Source organism: Apodemus sylvaticus, chromosome 19, assembly GCF_947179515.1.
Source record: "Apodemus sylvaticus chromosome 19, mApoSyl1.1, whole genome shotgun sequence".
NCBI classification, from domain to species: Eukaryota; Metazoa; Chordata; class Mammalia; order Rodentia; family Muridae; genus Apodemus; species Apodemus sylvaticus.
In genome coordinates, this window is record NC_067490.1 from 8,885,440 (window position 1) to 8,891,439 (window position 6,000).

The window sequence follows — 6,000 nt, forward strand, 5'->3', positions numbered from 1 at the left end:
AAGAGCACAGAGAGCTTCAGGCACAGTTGGATCCAGGAATCCCAATCACGGTCTCAAGATCCTGCCCTTCTGTCCAGGCTGATTGGGATGATCGTGGTTCCCCGGTGTCCAGGGCCACTTCAAACTTGCAGTCCAAGTGTTCCGAGAGTGGGCTTATGTGAATGGGCGTGGACGGGTAGTACGAAGGCCAGATGTTAGCATCGGGCATCTGGCTGATTGCTTTCCATATTATTTATTTATTTATTTATTTATTTATTTATTTATTTATTTATTTATTTATTTGGGACAAGGTCTCTCCAGGAACCTGCAGCCTGCTGAGTTAGTTAGACCAGCCGGCCAACGAGCCCCAGAGGTCCGTCTCTGCCTCCCTAGGACTGGGATTACAGCTTCATGCTGAGACACCCAGCTTTTTAAAGCATAGATGCTAGAGAGCAAACCCAACCCCAGGTGCACGTTACTGAGAGAGCCGTCTACCCAGCCAGGCCACAACTCTTGACTGAAAGATTAGCAAAGACTGGGGGAAGACCCTAGGGCGGGAAGCCCACCTTTGGTTAATGGTCTGTTCTGCTGTAACGCTGGGTCCACCTCCATTCAGACCAACCCCAGAAGAGCAGAGAGAGGTCTGGAGAAGACTGCCTGAGAGTCTTCATGTTTACCATGTTCCCAGACCACAGGCTCAATCTCCAAAAAAGAACCCTCTCAGGGGAGCAGTGACAAAGCCCTGGACAGGGGCACCAAACAAGGAACAGCTTCCAGGGACTGGTTTGCACCCCAGGGTGTGAGGAGGCCCAGCTGGGGGCCCTAGGACATTACAGAGACCTTTCCTGTGGCACCGAGCTGTCCTGGGAGTTAGGCATGGCTACTAGCTGACCTAATACAGAATGGATATGGCCCCTAGATCACAGGCCTTGTCCACCAGGCCTATCGATACCCTCAAACCAAAGCCACAGGCGAAACCTCATCCCGCAGCCTAAACAGAGCTGTGGGAAGGGAGCAGCACAGCTTCCTCTGGACTTAGCCTGGCCTTGTCACTAGTAGCATGTGCCCAGTCAGGTGCCTCCTTTCCCAGTTCTGTCCCTCTGGCCCACAGCCCAATCCTGGCTTGGGGACCGGGGTGGGGGTGGAGCAGAAAGGAAAGAAGGTCCCCGTGTACTTTTAAGGGTAGACATGTCTGAATCAAATTTGGACAGATCCAGAAGCTAGGAGTTGCTAGCAAGCTCCTCCCGGCCCCTGACTGAGCAGCAAGCTGCCCTTCCCAGAGCCTCTGCTGCCCGGTTTCCCCCGCTTGGGCCTCTCACAAGCAGGCTTTGTGACAGAGCTTAAGGACACAGAGGCTGCAGGAGCCAGTTTTAATTCAAAGTGCCTCTTGCCTGGACATGCAGGGAACCACTGAAAGTCCACACTGGTTTCTGAAACTGAGTGGCGCTCGCTCCTCTGCCTTCTCGGTCCACACAAGCCCCAGCCGGCTTCCCGTGGAGCAGTTGAGCCTTGCTTGCTAACATCCACACCCTTCCGAAAAGCTCTGTCCTCAGCAAGTGGGCAGTTATGGGTTGTGAGTTGGGTTCTTTTGTTTCTTGGGATGTGTGAGTGTGGAGGTGGTGCCTGGACCACAGGTGCATAAACCGCCGGACATGGTGGAAGGCCAGGAACTGAGGAGCTGGAAGCTCTAAGCTTCCAGACCATAATAGTCACGCGTCTCCAAACATTTGCAGGTTGGGAGAGGCAGCATGGGCTGCCCACTGAAGTATTTGCCTCAGCTGCATGACACACAAGACCTTTATGCAGGTAGAACACTGGAAACTCCCCACCTAGCCCTGTGGGACAGACATCGTTTGTTCCCTGTGGCCACCTCACTCTGTGGCCACTTGTCCATGTGGTTCGTTTTTTACTCCAAGATCATCCCCTGTGGTCACCTCTTCTGGGAGACAGCCAGCTACAGATATCCTCTAACCACCCCGCTTCCTATGGTCACCTCCCGCCGTGGTCCCCTCTCCCTGTGGTGACTCCTCCAGGTCACCTCTATTTCAGGTCCAGGCTAACCACCAGAAGAAAGGAACCCTTCTTGCTTTTGTTCACCACCCCCTCCTCCCCAAAGCTGGCCCTCCCCAGCTGCCAGGCACCTGACCTGGGGTCACATGGTAAGCCTTGCCTGGCAAACTAGATGATCTGCTCTGAGTCATTCCTCTGTGCCCAACCTTCAGCTTCCTCCACAGAACAGGGACAAAAACATCTGCCTTTCCACCCTGTGGTGGCAAGCAAGCCAGAACAAGAGGGAAGACAGCTGACCGCTTGTGTTGCGTCTCCAGGATTTAAGTGTGCACTTGAGTGCGTGCAAGCACGTGTATCTCTAAGGTCCCCACTGGAGACTGAGTTCCCAGGCTGCTCCAAGCAATTCCCTCCCAGTCCCACGAGTCTCTGGAGAGAAGAGGCTGATAGGACCTGCATGCCAGCTGGTCGTGGTAGTCACAGCACGGGCAGGTGCCCACACACAGTATCACTTCTGCTTCCTGCTGGCCCTACCCAGGGCCAGCCTCTGCTCCTCCCAGGACATTACAAGGTCTGCTGAATGGAGACTGCCACTGAAGGTCCTTGCTGTGGCGGCGGGGTGGGGGTGGGGGTGGGGATGGGGGTGGGAGTGCGAGTGGAGGGTGTCCAGAGCCCCTTGCTGACAGCCAGGCTGGTTCTGGCTGTGGGGCAGCTCTGAGCTCGGCAGCAGAGTAGGCAAGCAGGGAACTGCAGGTTTAGCAACCATGGGCTTTCCCAAGGAGCTCTCAGGACCCTGTTCCAGATGACTCTTAGGACACCCAGCTACTGTGCATTCAGCATGTGACTGCTAAGGCCAGATCACCTCGATATAACCCTGTCACCACCCTGAGTCTAGGCTCCCCCCCTATCTTGCCTGGGTTGTGTACACTATTGGCCATCCACAAATTGCTGGTGATTGGCCTTCTAGTTTCACAAGGCCTAGTCTCTGAAGGGTGGGATCTCACGCCCCAAGGGCCTGCCTGAGAGACCAGGCTGAGACAACACGGAAGTGGAAGACAGAGAAGTTGCCAGAGGGGGCCCAACAAGCTTTCTCAGGACTCTAAGCGTGTTCTGCTCAAGGGTGGGCAGGCTTTGGGGCCACAACCGCAGCCTGAGAACACACCCGTCGCTGTTGTGCCCTATGTCCCTCTGCCACGGGCTCGACCCCAGTTTGTGGCCAAGTACTTCTCTCTCTCTTCTGCTTCCATTTCCCCTTCCCTAGTAGGGCACCAGTGCCCTCTGCTTAGAGGCACGGTGGGTGCCCTGGAGGTTCAGGAGAGGTGCCCCCTGACCACAGGTCGGAAGGAAATGAAGCATCGCAGTCTCACCGTGGCCAGCCCTCAGCAGGGGCGATGGAGGTATGCCGCAGCCACACTTCCTCAACCAGCCAGGCCCTGAGCGCTGGGACACTGGAGGAAAGATAAAGACGTATAAGATTCAGCGCCGAGGAGAGGATTGCAAAAGGACCTCCACTGAGTGGCATGCCCAGATAGCGCAGGGGTTGGGGGTGAGGACAGGCAAGCTAGCCTCGCTCCTGTAAGAGGCCCAGAAGGCAGCATGGCCCGGTGGGCATCTCCTCACAGCCTCCCCATCTACCCCTTGGGCGTTCGCAGGATCATCCAGTGGAGTCTGTCTAGCAAGACCAAGACGTGTGTCATTGGACCTGGGCTCTAGCTGAAGGGAGAAGGGAAGAGGCTCTGAGATCCAGGCTTAGTATCCAGCATGGTGCAAGTGAAATCACATGCTTTTCTGCCCCCGCCACTGGCCCCTTACATCATAGCAACGAACTCGCTGTCGGCTGTCAGCAATGGCTCTGCATACAATTGCTAGAGTTTCGCTGATCCCCTGGGACCCCCAGCCTTGGCCTCAGTAGCTGGCCTGACTCGCTGGCCCTGGGTGTGGCCGTCTGCTCCTGTGGATGCATGGAGTGGGCTCTGCCTTGTCTCTCCACCACACCATCCCAAGCCTCCTCCAGAGCCTTGCCTTCCTTCCACCATATCCAGGCCTTACCCCAGGACTATCTGTCCTAACCTGTGCTAACACGTCTGCCCTCTGACCCAGGGTCAAGGTTTCAGGTTTTCATTCTGTCACTGTAACTCCTAAGTAGAGGTTCCCACCAAGGCTGGGGAACACTTCTCAGAGGAAACTACTTCCTGGGGTGAAGCTGGGTCATGCACAAGGCGAGACAGACACCATGCGGGGCCCCTAGGCTGCAGAGGGCCAGGGGAGGCCTATAGAGGGACTGGGGGCTGAAGCGAATCCCTCTTTTTTCTAGAGTGGTTCTTTCTCTGGCTGTGGGCAGGAGCTCTCTGGCCCCAGTGGGAGAAGCAGCAGGGCCCAGCAAGGGAGGTGGGCGGCAACTGCTCTGTTTGCTCCATCTGCCTTTGTCTATTCCAACAAGGAGGGTGTGTTTGTTTAAAGATGTCTCTTTTGGCAGCAGAAGTCTGACTCCAAGCAGAAACACAGGAGTGTGGAGACAGAGGAAGAAGTTTTTCCACTGGAAAAGTCTTTTCTCTTCAAAAATGTGGACTCTGAAGTCTGATTTCACCAAGCCATTGAAACCCAGAGAGGGCATACTATTTTCTCCACTCTTGGGTCCCCAGGTCAGGGTCAGGGCCAGCTTGCTGCTGGAATTCCACACCCAGAGAGTCCTGGTGTCTCCAAGCTAATCTTCACACTAGGAACTCCACAAACCCAGGAGCTAGCCGTTATAAAGATTTGAGTTCTACAGATCTCAAGTCCAAAAACCAAGCCTGCAGACAGGCAGAGCGTCTTTGGTGGCTCTAGGGAAGGGACTGTTCTACCTCCTCATTCATTTTCTGGTGGCCCACTGTGGTCCTTGGCTGGTATCAGAATCATTCCAGTTCCACCACCACCTTCCCCAGGCCTTATCTCTACGAGTCTGTTTACACAGAGCCTCCCTCTTTCAAAGACGCCGGATATATTAAGCTCAGTGGTCCCAGGCAAGGCTTGGAGCTAGGGAGGCTCCTTAAGTTCAAAGGTCAGGAAAAGTAGGAGTCTGCCTTGCTCAGGGCCAGGAGCACAGCCTGTCACAGAGCCTGGAGACCCACGAGTGCTCTCTGCTGTGAACTCTTTTCGAATGAGGAAGGACTTCTGTCTCAGCTTCTTTCTCAGTTAGAGTGGCCAGGGGGCTCCGGGGCAGTCAGGGAAGCTGAGAGTCACAGGGCCTGCTTCTCTGCTAAGGGAGAAGGGTGGCCGACCCCTTTGGCCTGCAGAAACCAGATGGCAGCTCAGTCTCTAGAAGTATCATTTTTACACTTCCTTGCTAAGTTCTGATAACTCAGTTTCCCCATCTCCACATTGGGGCAGAGGGCTTGACAATCCATGAGGGAGTCAATGAACCCTACTATCTCCAGCTCCAAGGTTCCAGCCCCCCAGACCCATGGTGTTTGGGGACATTTTCTCCGGGAGAAGGCACCAGGAACAAAGACAACCTGGGCCCTGTCTCAGAAAGAGGCTCCTCACCCCCGCCCCCCAATCTATTTCTGGCTGTTGAAACAGGAGTCAGCAATGAGAACTTCAAGAGACGGTGGCATTAATGATATAAATTATGGTGTCTTTGGCTTAGGGTACAGGCGTCTGAGTTCACAGCTTCAGAAGTCAGAGAGAACCTGGCCTCTGAGCTCAGGAAGCAGAGTTGACAGGAAGGCTAACTGGGAACCCCTAGGAGCAGAAGGGAGGCCTGCCCCCCCAAGCTCTGTGGGGCTAGAACCGATGACACCTGGGACTTAAGGGAACAAAGAGGACTTCCATATGCTCAGCTCACACCCAGGAGAAACTAAGATGAATGACAAGGTTTGGGGTAACAACTTGGCTCAAAACAGAACCAGTTGCCTGGGGCTGTGTCCTCACGCAGGTGACCAGGTGACAGGGTTGGGGGCGGAGGAGGCAGGCAATCAGCTGACACTCATCCCAACACACCAGGCCAACCTTCATTCCATTCAGGCTACTGGC